This window comes from Theropithecus gelada, chromosome 5, assembly GCF_003255815.1.
Source record: "Theropithecus gelada isolate Dixy chromosome 5, Tgel_1.0, whole genome shotgun sequence".
In the NCBI taxonomy this organism is placed as follows: Eukaryota; Metazoa; Chordata; class Mammalia; order Primates; family Cercopithecidae; genus Theropithecus; species Theropithecus gelada.
In genome coordinates, this window is record NC_037672.1 from 180,363,444 (window position 1) to 180,381,725 (window position 18,282).

Below are 18,282 nucleotides of genomic sequence, written 5' to 3' on the forward strand. Positions count from 1 at the left end.
CACTGCACCTGGCCGAATTTTTTTATTTTTTTTTTAAATTCACAAGACTTTGTTACTCTGTTCCTTCATTGGTACAGTATTAAAAAATTAAGAATATTCACTTCACCCGATAGTCTCATTTGCAACTAAAGATGGTTCTATATGACATGGGCGCTATAAATGTTGGAAAGGCAGTAGAAGAGTCTTTGTCAGGCCGGGCGCGGTGGCTCAAGCCTGTAATCCCAGCACTTTGGGAGGCCGAGACGGGTGGATCACGAGCTCAGGAGATCGAGACCATCCTGGCTAACACGGTGAAACCCCGTCTCTACTAAAAATACAAAAAACTAGCCGGGCGAGGTGGCGGCTCCTGTAGTCCCAGCTACTCGGGAGGCTGAGGCAGGAGAATGGCGTGAACCCGGGAGGCGGAGCTTGCAGTGAGCTGAGATCACGTCACTGCACTCGCCTGGGCGACAGAGCGAGACTCCGCGTCAAAAGTAAAAAAAAAAAAAAAAAAAAAAAAAAAAAAAGAAGAGTCTTTGTCAGAGGCCCTTGGTTACTCACTACTAAAGTCTCTAAGCTTCAAGAAGTTGGACTCTCAGAGAAGGAAGGCATTCTTCGTTGAGGGCCAGGGAGGGCGTGTATGGGCGGCTTGCTGACATTGAATTTGTAGATCTAATCAGGAAACTGCCCGACCACCTGCCAGAAAGCAATTATTTCTATTGTATTGTAATTGTTCCAGCCACATGATAATATGATGATAATCATCATGAGGTCATTTAAAACTATGTCAGAATGACATTTAATTCATAATCCCTGAGGTGAAATTTAGGAGGAAAAAACTTTCTGTAATTTAGTTTAAAATGTCCATATATTGAAATGAACAGTGTTCAGTGTTTACTGCATGACACTTCCTCGCTTTCTCTTGTATATATTTGTCATGTTATATGTTAAAGTATGAATGATTGTCAGGCTCTAGCTGAAAAGAGAGGGCTGTAACAAGTCACCTGGGGTTCTGATTCCTTTCTCCATTTATTCCAGTCACCCCACAGTTGACGATGTCTAGTCCATCCGGCAGGTACAGGGGCAACTATAAAATAGGAAGAGGTTTTTATTACTTTCCAGTCCCGTTCTAAATGGAGCTGGTGACTGCAGTAGCCTGTCAACCTGTTGGTGATAAAACCTTTCAAATAAAACCTTCTCTTCTGCAAAGATAAAGAAAACTAGATTCAGAGTCTAATCTCCTTGCTTCTTATAACCTTCTTCTTCTTCTTCTTCTTTTTTAAGAGCCGCTGTGAACATTATTTTTAAAGCCAACAATGAAACTCTGTGCTTCCACAATACAACTTAGGCCTTCAAACACACAGATGCTGCTGCCTTTGAATCACGGCCTCGCTCACTTCCCTCAGTCCTGGCAAATGAAGCAATTCAGAGGGATTGAACTGAAGCCCATCTCTATCCGCCCTGCATCTCCTCTACCTTCCAGGCTGTGTTGCTGAAGGAGACAGCTCAGGGGAGATGGCATGGACGCATGCTGGAGGATCCTGCAAAATTCCGACCAGCCAGCCATGAGGCCAGCGGTGCTGACCCTCTACGCCAGATGGGAAGGCAGAAACACAATCTGTTTCACTCTGCAAACATCTGGGAACAAAATGGTCTGTCCACCAGCGCAAAATAGCACCCCTAAGCAGTATTTCCAATTGTTCTTTTCATGGGCTGTCTTTGCACACACTCAGTGAGGCCAGCTCAAGCGATTATTACTATAGTCCATGCTTTGCAACCACACCCGCACATAGAAAAAGAAAGAAGGCTTTCCGGTTCATTTCTTGATGTCAAAACAACTCTGGCACCAACACATCTGGCAAATACCTTTCTGCGGGCACACCCAAACGAGACCAATATCATTTATGGTAGATGCACACATTCTAAATAAAATACTAGGCCAGGTGAGGTGGCTCATGCCTGTACTCCCAGCACTTTGGGAGGCCGAGGAGGGTGGATCACCTGAGGTCAGGAGTTCGAGACCAGCCTGGATAACATGGCAAAACCCTGTCTCTACCAAAAATACAAAAAAATTAGCCGGGCATGGTGGTGCATTCCCATAATCCCAGTTACTTGGGAGGCTGAGGCAGGAGAATCAATTGAACTCGGGAGGTGGAGGTTGCAGTGAGCTGAAGTCACACCACTGCACTCCAGCCAGGGCAACAGAGCCAGACTCCATCTGTATAAATATATAAATAAATAAATACTAGCAAATATATCTTGGACAAGAGTGAAAAATAGTGCAAATGGGTCCTGTCTTGGTCTGTTCCTGCTGCTGTAACAAAATAGCTTGTATTGGGTAATTTATAAACAATTGAGGCCCTGAACTCCTGGCCTCAAGCGATCCTCCTTCCTCAGCCTCCCAAAGTGCTGGCGTTCCAGGCATGAGCCACCGTGCCTGGCCTGGAAGATGTGACAGATGAGTCTTTTAGTAGAAAAACTCCCCTTGTGAATTCCTCAATCCAGCCCCTCCCACCCTCACCCCTAAAAATAAATAAGAAGAGAAAAAGAAACTCCCGTGGCCACACCATCGACACACTTCATGGCAAAATCCGGAATGTGCCGAACCTCAGGTCTTCGCCTTGGCGGGTGGCCTGTCCACTCCCAGGACCACAAGCTGGTCTCTCTGGTGAGGCTCTAGGGCAGCTGCTCTGGGGCTTCGCATTCTCTTGTTCCACCCTTTTCACGTCGCAGGCAAACGCGGCCTCTGCTGGGCTTGGACTCCATGCAATTGGCCTCAGTGGAAATCGCAGTGTCCTCCAATCTGCAGGAAGGGGTGGGCATTCAGGGCCACAATCCGGGTTTGCCCTGGCGGGGCCACGTCAGCCAAAGTCACATCCACCACGGCCATGAGCACGTGGTACTTGTGCTGCCGCCGAGCACCCTCCAGCACAGGAAGGATGTTGGTCCTCTTCTTGGTCAAGTTAATAACGCAAGGCCAGAGCGGTGGGAGGACTCCACGGCCTAGACTAGACCACCTGGGCCTACAATGTCAGAGACATGGGAGACGGTGGTGTCCGAGGCAGCCCCGAGGGAGAGCACCTGGGCCCTGGCTTGATGTGGAAGGGGTTCCATGCCTGGGACTCCATGCTGTCATCTCCTGGTGAAATGGGGACTCTTTCCTCTCCATAAACTGATTCTCCAGGGACCAGATTCTCAGTGACTACTGCATGATCTGATCCTTTCCTCCACAGTCAGACACCTCAGCCCATACGGATCCACTGTCACATTCTTCCCAGACTGCTTTCCTCCTTCTCTACCCACCACCATCCCGGTGGCCACCAGAAGGGAATCCTCCACCACCTCTTCCTCCTCCTCCCCCATCTCCTCCTCCACCCCACCAGCTCTTCCTTCTCCCCCCGCCACCTCTTCCTCCTCCCCCACCATCTCTTCCCCTTCCCCCACCACCTCTTCCTCCTCCCCCACCACCTCCTACCCCACCATCTCTTCCTCCTCCCCCACCACCTCTTCCCCCTCCTCCCCATCTCCTCCTCCTCCCCCACCACCTCTTTCCCCCTCCTCCCCATCTCCTCCACCACCACTTCCTCCTCCCCCCACCACCTCTTCCTCCTTCTCCCCCATCTCCTCCTCTACCCCACCAGCTCTTCCTCCTCCCCCATCACCTCATCCTCCTCCCCCACCAGCTCTTCCTCCTCCCCCACCACCTCTTCCTCCTCCCCCACCACCTCATCCTCCTCTTCCACCACCTCTTCCTCTTCCCCCACCTCTTCTTCCTCTTCCTTTACCTCCTCCTCCTCCCCCACCACCTCTTCCTCCTCCCCCTACCTCCTCTTCCTCTTCCCTTACTGCCTCCTCCTCTCCCCCATCACCTCTTCCTCCTCCCCACCACCTCTTCCTCCTCCTTCACTTCCTCCCTCTGTTCCTTCACCTCCACCCGGACCTCAGTCCTCACCAAAGCCTCCTTGACCCCACCACAACTGCCATGGACACCAATGCCCCCTCAGCTGCCGAAGCTACCCCACAGGGACTAAAACCTGGCTTCATGGTGAGCCCTGACTTGTGCAGTTCCAGAATCCACAACTCCACAAGTCTGGGACTTTCGCACATGGGAAAGAGTGGAAGACATTTTTAAAAACAGGAGTACTGAAGAGCGATTTATGCCACCATGCAGTTCAGTGTGTCTTTTAAAGAATGCTGCAGTAGCTATGCAATTTTAGGAGTAACTACATCCAATAACTGTTAATGCAAGTAATGCATTTTATTAAACTACACAAATACTTAATAAAACAGTAGTACTATGGGATTATCCAACAAGCAGATCAATGAAACAAAATGTATTGAATGAAAATTGAGTACGTCGGCCAGGCACGGTGACTCACATCTGTAATCCCAGCACTTTGGGAGGCCGAGGTGGGCGGATCACCTGAGGTCGGAAGTTTGAGACCAGCCTGACCAACATGGAGAATGGAGAAACCCTGTCTCTACTAATAATAGAAAAATTAGCCTGGCATGGTGGCGCATGCCTGTAATCCCAGCTACTTGGGAGGCTGAGGCATGAGAATTGCTTGAACCTGGGAGGCAGAGGTTGCAGTGAGCGGAGATCACGCCACTGCACTCTAGCCTGGGCAACAAGACTGAAACTCTGTGTCAAAAAAATAAAAAGAAAAAAAGAAAAAAGAGAAAAAAAAAGAAAATTGAGTACCTAATATGTTCCAGGCACTGGGCACTACAGAACCTATGTTTACATGTGGTTCCTGCCTGTGAGGTTAGCTATAGTGGAGACTGACCCTCAGTGATGCTGTAGTAACTAATGACCATAGTGGTGGGGAGTTGGGGGAGGTGTGATGGGTAGAATGATGTCCCCCAAAAAGATCTGTGCACCTGAGACCTGTGAATGTGGCCTTATAGAAAGAGTCTTGGCTGAGTGCAGTGGCTCACACCTGTAATCCCAATACGTGGGAAGGCCAAGGATCGCTTGAGCCCAGGAGTTTGAGACCAGCCTGGGCAACATAGCAAGATTCTATATCTTAAAAAAAAAAATAAGAAAAAAATTAGCTGGGCGTGGTGGTGCACACCCATAGACCCAGTCACTTGGGAGGCTGAGGTGGGAGGATCACTTGAGCCCAGGAGTTCCAGGCTGCAGTGAGCCATGATTATGCCACTGCATTCCAGCCTGAGCAACAGAGTGAGACCCTTTCTCAAATAAAAGAAAAAAGAAAAAGAAACACTGAGTGTGCCTAAGCCCCTTGAGTGTGTATTCTGTCATGCCTTTCCCTCTAGAAGATAAAGTTTGATAGTAGAATTGTTATAGATTTCTATCCTTGGATAAAATACCCAGAGATGTGCCTCGTCACTCTGGGCCCAATCCCTGAACAGAAGGCACAGCCTCCCGACTCTCCCTAGACCAGAGTTTCTCAGAGTATGATAAACACAGCACCTGAAAGCCTATGTTAAGGTTTAAAATCCAAGACCCACGCCCAGATTTCCTGAATCAGAGTCTCCTGGGGTGAGGCCCACGAGTGTGCATTTTGAAAGATCGTCTCACGTATTTGGATGCACACTTAAATTTGAAAACCCCTGCATTCACGCATCTATGACACCCCTTCTCAGCTCTAAAGTGTCTGACGTACACTGCATTCTTGATTCTGTTCCCACCTATCAACTGAGCCTCCAACTACCCATCTAGAAAATAGAGAAAAATCTTACCTGCCACTAGGTCCTTGTCTAGCATTCTTTGAAATCCTGAGATCGGAGGGTCCAGATAAAGGAGCACTATTATTTATCCACCTTCACTTACCAGAGACAGCCCTCAGTGTTTTCCTTCCCTATTTGTGCTGGAATTTGCCAAAGTCGGAAAGGCCTGGGAGCCTGGAAGATCCTTGTTTCTCTCTCACTCCACGTATGTGGCAGGTTAACAGAGTCTTCCTCTGTCACCCAGGCTGGAGTGCAATGGCCCCGTTTAGGCTCACTGCAAGCTCCGCCTCCCAGGTTCAAGCGATTCTCCTGCCTCAGCCTCCCGAGTAGCTGGGACTACAGGTGCATGCCACCACGCCCGGCTAGTTTTTGTATGTTTAGTAGAGACGGGATTTCACTGTGTTGGCCAGGCTGCCCTCCAACTCCTGACCTCGTGATCCGCCTGCCTTGGCCTCCCAAAGTGCTGGGATTACAGACGTGAGCCACCACGTCTGGCCAACAAGGTAAGTTTCGTGGGCTTCAGATGTCTCTTTTTTCCCCTTCCTTGAAATAATTTGAGTCAAATCTGGAGACTGCCCTCAGGCCCAGTTGAGCTCCGAGGAGTTTGAGCTAGTCAAGTCTCCAAAGGACTCATAGCCAATCTCTGAAACTGGTTACTCCACAGGAAAGCCCATCTACCTCCCAGCACCTCAGGGGCCCACAGCGCAAGCAGGTGAGCTGGCTGCATGATTGAGAGGCTGCTCAGTACATGGGGTTACTTGTTTAACACTGCAGCAACCCCACGAGCTGGGGTTCATTCTTTTCATTTTTGAAACAAGAACAATGAGGCTCAGAGAAGTTAAGTCACACGACTGTTAAAGTGGCATCATTGTGATTTGTGGTCGATAGCATCCTGTCTGTGGACAGGAGGCACACTCTGGCACTCAGCATTGAGTAGTCCGGGATGCAGGGCCCTGCCCCAGGCTCCAGCCAGGTCATCGCCATGGTGAGTACTGGCTCGCTCCTGCTGGTCCTGCAGGCTCAGGGAAGGTGCTCCACATACATTTGGTGAGAGCATGATGCCTCTACCTAGGAGTGGCTGCCTGTTCCTGAACTTGAGCTGACTTCTCTCTTACAGGCTGCCTGACCCCAGAATGTGATCCCCGAAACTATCCATCCCGCAAGCCCCACTCCTCTGTCCCACTATCAGACGGGACCCTATGTGTATTGGAAACCCCCTCCACTTCCCCACCAACTGCTTGGCTACGATACCAGCTGTTTTCCAGGCAGGTAGATTCCAGATGTTTAGTTTGCTGGACTGAATTTCCCTGTGGTCCCTACAAGTAAAGATTTATTGTTTTTCAAGGGCCTGACCCATCTCAGTGTGAGGATCTTTGTCAAGGGCTGGGCCTATTCCTCCCACCGTTTGACTGTGGCTAACCATCCTAGGCCCTGTTTCATTCTCAGACAGGACAAGGTGCTGGATGCCTGACTCTTGTGCAGGGACTTGCTACCTACAGAGATCACCAGCCTTCTGAGATTCTATATTCCTTTTCTCCTGGAGATCCCATTCAAGTGATTGCGAGTAACAAAACAGCACTAATCCCACAATGCCAAGGATACAGAGGTGCATTCAGCAGGCGAGGTATTTCAACACATTTAGAGAAGATGGGGAGGGTCTGAAGCGATGCAGGGAAAGCTGCCCTCCAGAGGGGACGTGTGGCCGAGCAGACGGCTGAGCTGCCGGGCACAGCGCCAGAAGCTCCAGGTGTACACAGCTCAGGTGTGACAGAGGAAGGAGGTGAGAGGAGAGCGAAAGAATGAAATGCAATATATATATATATATATTTGTATATTTCATTTTCTTACAAAAGCCACACATGCTTCTGTAAAGATTCAATGAATGCTGGAATGCCTAAAGTAAAATGAGTCATCTTTGCCTGTCACCCTCCAATAGTTGGAATGTACTTCCTCGGCATAATTACGGTTAACAATTTTTTTTTGTGGTGGGGGACAAAGTCTTGCTCTGTCGCCCAGGCTGGAGTGCAGTGGCACAATCTCAGCTGACTGCAACCTCCACTTCCCGGGTTAGAGCAGTTCTCCTGACTCAGCTTCAAGAGTAGCTGGGATGACAGGCGCGTGCCACCACACCTGCCCAGATGATTTTTGTATTTCTTTTAGTAGAGACAGGGTTTCCCATGTTGCCCAGGCTGGTCTCAAACTCCTGGCCTCAAGTAGTCCACCCACCTTGGCCTTCTAAAGTGCTGGGATTACAGGCGTGAGCCAATGTGCCCAGCTGACTGTTAACAATTTTTTAAATCTCTATCCTTGAATTTTCGTTTATTTTTTGAAACACATGCAAACACATGTATTTGTAGATTTTTAAAACATAAAATAGGATCACACTATATGTTTTAAAATGTAGGTTTCATTATTATTCAGGTATGGTGAGGCCAACTAATCAGGAAACAACTGCTATTAAAAACACAGTTTTGGCCAGGCACGGCAGCACGTGCCTCTAATCCCAGTACTTCAGGCAGCCAAGGTAGGAGGATCACTTGAGGCCAGCAGTTTGAGACAACATATTGAGACTTCATATCTACAAAAATAAAAATGAAAATAATTAGCCAAGCACGGTGGTGCACACCTGAGTCCCAGCTATTCGGGAGGCTGAGACAAGGGAATCACTTGAGCCAGGAGTTGGAGGCTGCAGTGAGCTATGATTGCGCCACTGCACTCCAGCATGGGTGACAGAGCGAGAGCCTGTCTGTCTCCAAAGAAAAGAGATAGTTTATTATTCCCATTTCCTGAGAGGAGAGGAACACTATAACAGGCAGGGCCACTTGGGAAAGTGCCAGGGTCAATCAGAAGGCAGCAGGAGTGAGGGCAAAGGCTGGCCAAGAGCCTTTATTGTGGTTTCCTGGGAAGAAATGGGCAATGCAGCGTCAGCAGGACAGGCAGGTACAGGAGTGCCTAGTCTGAATAATGGATATAGGCACTACCCCAGTTGCTTGTGCCTGGGCCTGGTGTGATTCGAGCAGAGGGACAGTGGCCCAACCTGGCAGAGGTCAGTAAAGGAGGGAGGTGGCAGGGATGGGCTCTGGATTCATGAAAATGTGAAGTGCATTCCCAGGGGAGTCATTTGCTGTTGTAGGAATTAGCCAGCCTGGGAGGGTCGGTTTCTCCATGATCAGCAACACCTTAAGATGCCAGATTAGCAAGAGTACAGAAAATTAAAAAATAAAAATGAAAGGTTAATATGGCATATCTCTAACTTTTAAGCTAAATGGTATATTCAGGCTGGGCACAGTGGCTCACGCTTGTGATCCCAACACTTTGGGAGGCCGGGGCGGGCAGACCGCTTAAGGCCAGGAGTTGGAGACCAGCCTGGCCAACATGGTGAAGCCCCGTCTCTACTCAAATACAAAAATTAGCTGGGCATGATGGTGCACACCTGTAATCCCAGCTACTCAGGAGGCTGAGACAGGAGAATTGCTTGAACTCGGGAGGCAGAGGTAGAGGTGAACCGAGACCACGCCACTGTACTCCAGCCTGGGTGACAGAGCAAGACTCCATCTCTAAGCATAAATCAGAATAAATAAGCAATGTATCCAGAACAATAGTACATACGTAACGGCTTGTTCTTTTTAATAACTTCGTCATATCCCATAATTTGGATGTTCCCCATTTGAATGTGAATCCCATGAAGGGACAGTTTTGTCTCCTTTTATCCAGACTCAGAGTAGATGCTCAAAAATATCTGTCAAATGAACAAACAAATGACCCACCATAGACTCAACCATTGCCTTATCAACAGATATTCAGATTGTTATTTATTATTATTTCAGACAACACTTCAATAAACCTATCCGTATCTCTAGTTGTCACTCAGTATCCATGGAGGGTTGGTTCTACAATGCCCCAAGTCAGATACGAAATCCCCTGATATAAAATGGCATAGTATTTCCATAGAACCTACACACATCCTCTTGTACAGTTTAAATAATCTCCAGACTATTTATAATACCTAATACAATGTAAATGCTACATAATTTACTGTTTTACTATATTGTTTAGGGAATAACGACAAGAAAAAATCAGTGTATGTTCAGTTCAGACACAACCACCATTTAAAACACAAAAAATTTCCATCTGTGGTTGGTAGAATCCATGGATGCAGAATCCAGGGATATGGAGGGCCAACCCTACATCTTTATGTATTCGAATTAGTTAGGACGGGGCTTGGAGAGCAAAAGAATGACCCAAATAATTGTGGCTTAGCCAAGATAGATTTTTAAAATATTTGCATTCATTTATTTTTATTTCAATAGTTTTAGGGGTACAAGTGGTTTTTGGTTACATGGATGAACCGTGTAGTGGTGAAATCTGGGTTTTTAGTGCACCCATCCCTGGAATACTGTACATTGTCCCCAATAGGTGATTCCTTATTCCTCACCCCCTCCCACCCTCCCCCCTTCTCTGTCCCCAGTGTCCATCATACCACTCTGTATGCCTTTGCATACTCATAGCTTAGCTCCCACTTACAAGTGAAAACATCTGGTACTTGGTTTTCCATTTCTGAGTTACTTCACTTAGGATAATGGCCTCCAGTTCCATCCAAAGTGCTGCAGAAGACGTGATTTCACTCTTTTTTATGGCTGGGTAGTATTCCATGGTATACATATACCACATTTTCTATATTCATTCATTGGTCAGTGGGTACCTGGGTTGGTTTGATATCGTTGCAATTGTGAATTGTGCTGCAATAAACATAAGTATGCAAGTTTCTTTTGATATAATGACTTCTTTTCCTTTGGGTTGATGCCCAGTAGTAGGATTGCTGGATTGAATGGCAGGTTGGTCTACTTTTAGTTCCTTGATAAATCTCCATACCGTTTTCCATAGAGGTTGTACTAATTTACATCCCCACCAATAGTGTATAAGTGTTCCCTTTTCACCACATCTGTGCCAAATTCTTTCTTTAAAAAATTTTTAATAAGGGCCATTCTGACTGGGGTAAAATGGTATTTCACTGTGGTTTTCATTTGCATTTCCCTGATGATTGGTGATGTTGACCATTTTTTTCACATGTTTGTTGCCAAGATAGATATTTCACTGTCTTATGTTCAAGAAGTCTGGAGGAGGTCAGGTCAGGACTGGTCTGGAGCTCCCTGGATTCGGGGCTCCGGCTCCTGCTACCTTGCTGTCTCTGCCCTTCACAGCTTCCACTCCCAAGAATCTTGCATGGCCCATCTTGCTCCCAGAGCTCCAGCCAGCAGCCTGTATTACAGGAGGAAGAAAGAAACAAGTCCCAGAGAGCATCACTCCTCCTTTTAGAGGTTACTTCCTGGAAGCTGCTACTTCTGTGCATATTGTATTGCCAGAACTGCAGTGCAAGATCAAACCTAACTCTAAGGTGTGATGGGAAACATCATTATTCCAGGTGACCATGTGCCCAACTCAGCATCACAGGCTTTGTTACTGAGGAAGGCAGGGTGGATGGATATCAGAAAACAACTTGCTCTTATTTCTGTCAGATAAATTTCCAGAAGTAAAATTGCTGTGTTGAAAGGTACATGCATTTAAACATTTTTAATAAACACTGATAGATACTTTCAACAAAGGCTTCAGTAATTCAATCCCAGCAACAGTGAATGAGAGGATCTACGTCCTTACTCACTAACATGGATGCGGGCAAGATTCTTTTTTTTTTTTTGGCAGGAGGGGAACGGGTGGCGGGGGACGGAGTTCTTGCTCTGTTGCCCAGGCTGGAGTGCGGTGGCTCAACCTCAGCTCACTGCAACTGCCTCCCAGGTTCGAGCAATTCTCCTGTCTCAGCCTCCTGAGTAGCTGGGATTACAGGTGCTTGCCACCACACCCGGCTAATTTTTGTATTTTTTTAGTAGAGATGGAGTTTCACCATGTTGGCTAGGCTGGTCCCAAACTCTTGACCTCAGGTGATCCACCCGCCTTGTCCTCCATAAGTGCCGGGATTACAGGTGTGAGCCACCATGCCCGGCTGAGATGCGGGCAAAACTTTTTTCTTTTTTTAGACGGAGTCTGGCTCTGTTGCCCAGGCTGGAGTGCAGTGGCGCAATCTCCCCTCACTGCAAGCGCTGCCTCCCGGGTTCACGCCATTCTCCTGCCTCAGCCTCCCGAGTAGCTGGGACTACAGGTGGCTGCCACCATGCCCTAATTTTTTGTATTTTTAGTAGAGACGGGGTTTCACTGTGTTAGCCAGGACGGTCTCGATCTCCTGACCTCATGATCCGCCAGCCTCAGCCTCCCAAAGTGCTGGGATTACAGGTGTAATCCAGGTGTGAGCCACCGCGCCCAGACTGCGGGCAAAACTTTTAAAGACTGATAATCTGATAAGCAAAAGAAGTTATCCCACTGTCGTTTTGGTTTGTATTTACATGATTACTAGTAAAGCTTAACCTCTTTTCACATACTTACTTGCCGTTTTCTAGTACTCTTCTATTAACTGCCTTTTTTTTTTTTGACAGGGTCTCACTCTGTCACCCAGGCTGGAATGCAGTGGCATGATCTTGGCTCACTGCAACCTCTGCCTCCCGGGTTCAAGCGATTCTCCTGCATCAGCCTCCCAAGTAGCTGGGACTACAGACGTGCACCACCACGCCTGGCTAATTTTTGTATTTTTAGTAGAGACAGGGTTTCGTCTTGTTGGCCAGGCTGGTCTCGAACTCCTGACCCTGGGTGATCTGCCCCTCTTCGGACTCCCAGAATGCTAGGATTAAAGGCGTGAGCCACTGCGCTGAGCCAAAACACAGTTTTAAAATCCTTGCTATACAGAATGTCAATGAGGAATCCTTTGGTTGCAAGTGGCAGAAATCCCCCCCAAACTAGCTTTGACAAAAAAGGGGTTCATTGGTGTGAGAAAGAAAAGTAACTCAAAGTGGCCGGGCGCGGTGGCTCACACCTGTAATCCCAGCACTTTGGGAGGCCAAGGCAGGCGGATTACGAGGTCAGGAGATCAAGACCATCCTGGCGAACACGGGGAATCTCAGTCTCTACTAAAAACACAAAAAATTAGCCAGGAGTGTAGGCGGGGCCTGTAGTCCCAGCTACTCAGGAGGCTGAGGCAGGAGAATGGAGTGAACCCGGGAGGCGGAGCTTGCAGTGAGGGGAGATTGCGCCACTGCACTCCAGCCTGGGTGACAGAGTGAGACTCCGTCTCAAAAATAAATAAATAAATAAATAAATAAAAGTAACTCAAAGCAACCCTAGGCAAAAGATGCAAAATGTATCAGGCCCAGAGACATATGAGTATGAGACTTCAGTCGTGGCCCCTGCCCTGCCATGCCCCAGGGCCCTCGTTTAAAGGCATTTTGTCCTTTTTCTTCCTTGTAGTTTCCAGACTAGCTGATAAATGGCCTAAAATGTTATTACAGATTAAAGGTGAGGTGGCTCATACCTGTAATCCCAGCACTTCGGGAGGCCGAGGCCGGCAGATCACTTGAGGTCAGGCATTAAGACCACCCTCCTGGCCAACATGGTGAAACCCCGTCTCTACTAAAAATACAAAAATTAGCTGGAAGTGGTGGTGCACACCTATAATCCCAGCTGCTCAGGAGGCTGCGGCAGGAGAATTGCTTGAACCCGCGAGGGGATTCCCGTGGTTCCAGTGAGCCTAGATTGTGCCACTGAACTCCAGCCTGGGTGACAGAGGGGACTCTGTCTCAAGAAAAAAAAAAAAAGGTTATTACAAGTTATATAATGTGACCCTCACCCATCATCTTCTTTTTCCTAGAATTCGTGATACAAAGAACAATGTGTAGTGAATCAGTAGCTTATTTTCATGTTATTTTAATGAACCAATGTAAGAACTGCCCCTTCTTTTTCTCTTTAAAAACTTACTGGCAACTGGCCGGGTGCGGTGGCTCACGCCTGTAATCCCAGCACTTTGGGAGGCCGAGGCAGGTGGATCACGAGGTCAGGAGTGGTCACAAGACCAGCCTGGCCAAGATGGTGAAACCCCATCTCTACTAAAAACACAAAAAATTAGCCGGGCCTGGTGGCACGTGCCTGTAGTCCCAGCTACTCCGGAGGCTGAGGCAGAGAATTGCTTAAACCTGGTGGGGCGGAGGTCCCAGTGAGCTGAGATCGCGCTGCTGCACTCCAGCCTGGGCGACAGAGGGAGACTCCATCTCAAAAAAAGAAAAACAAAACAAAACTTATTGGCAACTGCTGCTAATCGAGCATACATTCAAGACAACTGCAATCTGTCTCCCAGGTTGCAGTCCTCAAATTTGGCACAAATAAACTCTCTGCTTATATTAATTCTGCCTCAGTTTCTTTCTCTAGGTCAATAGGATCATTGATAACACTATCTAAAACAGTACTGCCCCAATGAATAACCTCTCTGCTTATATTAATTCTGCCCCAGTTTCTTTCTCTAGGTCAATAGGATCATTGATGACACTATCTACAACAGTACTGTCCCAATGTGTTTCTTTTTTCTGTGACGGAGTTTTGCTCTTGTCACGCAGGCTGGAGTGCAGTGGCAAGATCTCGGGTCACTGCGACTTCTGCCTCCCGGTTCAAGCGATTCTCCCTGCCTCAGCCTCCCGAGTAACTGGGATTACAGGAGTCTGCCACCACGCCTGGCTAACTTTTGTATTTTTAGGAGAGACAGGGTTTCGCCATGTTGGCCAGGCTGGTCTCGAACCGCTATCCTCAGATGATCCACCTGTCTCGGCCTCCCAAAGTGCTGGGATTACAGGTATGAGCCACTGTGTCCAGCCCCTAATGTGTTTCTAATTCTGTTCCTTTCTCTTTAATAAAACGTATCACTATAAGAATGATCTGTAGGTCTACATATCCATCCATGCGTGCATCCACCCATCCATGCACCCCATCCATCCACCCACCCACCTATCACTATGTCTTGGTGTTTTCTTCACCAGAGCTTCACAAGGACCGAGACTTGTTCGCTGTTGAATCCCATTGCCTGCACAGAGCAGATGCTGACACCTGACCCTCGCTCTCTCCATTTCTGGGTTCTGTAGCTGCCTGCTCCTTCACGATTGCATTCCATGCTCTGCATTCTGTGCATCCAAAGGATACACACATTCTTTTCCCAGTTGTTCCAGCAAAAGTCTCACAATTGACTTTCACTGACCAGGCCTGGGTGATGTGTCCCCTGGATCTAGTGATTGGGGCCAGCCCCATACAGACCACAGGGACTGCGAGAGGGAGAAGAGCAGAATCCTGGGGAAATCAGGGAACTGTTATCAGACGAAGGGGGACAACAACACAGATCCATTCTTTGGTCAGGCTGCTTCAACCATTTAGGAAGAGGTCAAGGAAATGTATAGACACAGACACACTGAGGGCTGTAAGAATTCACATGTGACAAACGTTACGGTGGAACAAACAGGAGAAAAGCACAACCACTCGGGCCGCATCCCTCACCAACGATTTCTTCTTTCGCAAATGTTCTAGTGTTTGTTTTCTTTCTCACTGCGATCTCCTAAGTCCAGCTTTTGTCAATACACATCCCTTAATCGAATAGAAATGGTTTATTATTAACAGTAGCAGTATTTATCAAACATCCACAAAATGCTAGGCAAGATGCTAAGATATGCATCAGGATTATCTCATTTTTAAATTTATTTTTTGTTTTTATTTTGAGACAGGGTCTCACTCTGTCGCCCAGGCTGGAGTACAGTGGTGCAATCAAGGTGCACTGCAGCCTCAACCACCCGGGCTCAAGCGATCCTCTCACCTCAGCCTCTCGAGTAGCTGGGACTACAGGCGTATGCCACAACGCCTGGCTAGTTTTTGGATTATCTCATTTTATCCTCACAACAATCCTAAGAGGTAGTCACCACAGTTGTCCCATTTTACAGATGAAGCAAGCAAGGCTCAGAAAGGCTCAACTCCCTTGAGGTCAAACAGCTGGCACGCTGAGAAGGAGATCCTCGTAAGCTTGGAAGCTTTTCTGCACGGGCAGAGCAGAGCAGGCAGAGCAGGACTGGCTTGAGTGTGGGACCGCAGAGAGAAGGAACTCTTAAGACACAGGGCTGGGTAGGGTCTGCACCAAGAAGGATGGCTTTCTCAGTCCCCCAGGAGCAGGGGTTTACTGGCCTCAGGGGAGCTCAGGGCCTAGTCAGCAGACTTGAATGCAATCCCTTAGGAATGCCTAGCGTCCCCCACTGCCTCTCTCCTCCCTTCCGAATCCAGAACTGTGAGAACGACCAGGAGAAACGGACTGAGCCCCAGGCCTGCGCTTTGGAGAGGCTGCCAGGGTGTGATTTCCTCTGCACTGCTTGGGCCTCTGGCACTTCCTGCCAGGCAGGAGATTTCTTGAGACTTCAAAGGCGGCACACAAGAGGAGTGTTAAGCAGATTGAGCACTAATAAAGAACCAACGCCTAGCACAATCACAGCTTCCCTGTGATTCCTGAGTGGCGAAAGCACAAAGAAGAAATGAAAGTCTCTCGCTAACCTTGGGAGAAGCTAAAACATCCAGGAGCAGATTCTATGCACAGTAACGTGACAGAGTTCACAAAAAGGTTATATTCACATTTAAAGCCACCGAGGCCCATGCTCAGCTGCATTGAGAGAGGTATCACCATACCCAGAGAAAAATGGCCTCCTGTGGAAAAAGCTAAAGTCATATCATGCATATTATTCTGGAACAAAATAAGTAGAATAATATACCTTATATTTCTAGAGTGCTTTTACTGTTTAAGGATTTTAATACAAGAGCAGCCAACATTATCTTGTTGCTTTCTCGCATTTCCTTTCTAAAAATTTCCTTTAGTATGTTCAAAACCACCTTCTTGCTTCCAGAAAGTCGTAAAAATAAAATTGCATTTCTCTCTCTCTCTTTTTTTTTTTTTTTTTTTGAGACAGCTCTGTTGCCCAGGCTGGAGTGCAATGGTGCCATCTCAGCTTACTGCAACTTCTACCTCCTGGGTTTAAGTGAGTCTCATGCCTCAGCCTCCCAAGTAGCTGGGATTACAGGCACCCACCACTGCACCTGGCTAATTTTTGTGTGTGTGTATATATATGTATATATGTAAAAAATATATGTATATTTTTAGTAGAGATGGGGTTTCACTATGTTGACCAGGCTGGTCTTGAACTGCTGACCTAGGTGACACGCCTGCCTTGGCCTCCCAAAGTGCTGTGATTATAGGCATGAGTCACTGCGCCTGCCGAAATTGCATTTTTAAATGTAAAAGCCCCTAGAAGGAAGGAGACTAAATACAGTTCCCAAGCTCCATGCATCTCTCCCCACAGTCCTACATGGGTCTCCATGTTGAAACCTCAGGGTGAGGGGGAGGGCTGGGGAGGGAGTCACACATCAGTGGTCAGTGTGGCTCTGAAGGAGGTGCTGCTATGTGGTTAAGACTCTTCACATTGTGGTATATACAGTCTGGTGTTGTTTTCTTCTTGCCTTTTCAAGCATTGTGAATTCCCCAAATGAGTTTAACTGTAAATCAACTTGGATCCTGGATCCTTTCTTTGTATCTGACTAGGGGACTTCAAGTGGCAGCCTTGACTAGCCTTTTCTCTTCTGGAGACCAGAGCTCGCAGAAACAGTACTGACCTGGAAATTGTGTTAGTCACCGCTAAACGGCCTCTCTGAGCCTCAATTTCCTAATCTTTCCTAAATTTCCTAAAAATGAGGACACAGCTTCAGTTACCCCTAAGGAACCTGCCTATAAAAGAATTCCATGAATCCATGATGTCATAAGACAGCAGCCCCCCACTTTTTTGGCACCAGGAACTGGTTTCATGGAAGACAGTTTTTCCATGGATGGGGATGGGGGGTGGTTTGGGGATGATTCAAGCGCATCACAATTGTTGTGCACTTTATTTCTATTATTATTACATTGTTATATATAATAAATAATCACACACTCACCATAATTAGAATCAGTGAAGGCCCTGAGCCTGTTTTCTACAACTAGATGGTCCCATCTGGGGGTGATGGGAGACAGGGACAGATCATCAGGCATTAGATTCTCATAAGGAGCACACACCCCAGATCCCTCACACCCCAGATTCCACACACCCTAGGTCCCTCACACCCCAGATCCCTCACACCCCAGATCCCGCACACCCTAGATCCCTCACATCCCAGATCCCACACACCCCAGATCCCGCACACCCCAGATCCCTCACACCCCAGATCCCACACACCCTAGATTCCTCACATGCGCAGTTCACAGTAGGGTTCTCACTCCTATGAGAATCTAATGCCGCTGATATGACAGGAGGTGGAGCTCAGGTGGTCACGCGAGCAATGGGGAATGGCTGCAAAGACAGATGAAGCTTTGCTCACTTGCTAGCTGCTCACCACCTGCTGTGTGGCCCGGGGTGGTGGGGGGACCCCTTTTATAAAAGAATTGAAGTGTTGGCCGGGCGCGGTGGCTCAAGCCTGTAATACCAGCACTTTGGGAGGCCGAGATGGGCGGATCACAAGGTCAGGAGATCGAGACCATCCTGGCTAACCCGGTGAAACCCTGTCTCTACTAAAAAATACAAAAAACTAGCCGGGCGAGGTGGCGGGCGCCTGTAGTCCCAGCTACTCAGGAGGCTGAGGCAGGAGAATGGCGTGAACCCGGGAGGCGGAGCTTGCAGTGAGCTGAGATCC

At 47.9% G+C, this 18,282-nt stretch overlaps 1 pseudogene; it reads right to left on the bottom strand.

The window, feature by feature from the left end:
• Positions 1-2,587: 2,587 nt before the first annotated feature.
• LOC112624402 lies at positions 2,588-4,023 on the bottom strand (annotated as a pseudogene).
• Between the last annotated feature and the right edge of the window lie 14,259 nt (positions 4,024-18,282).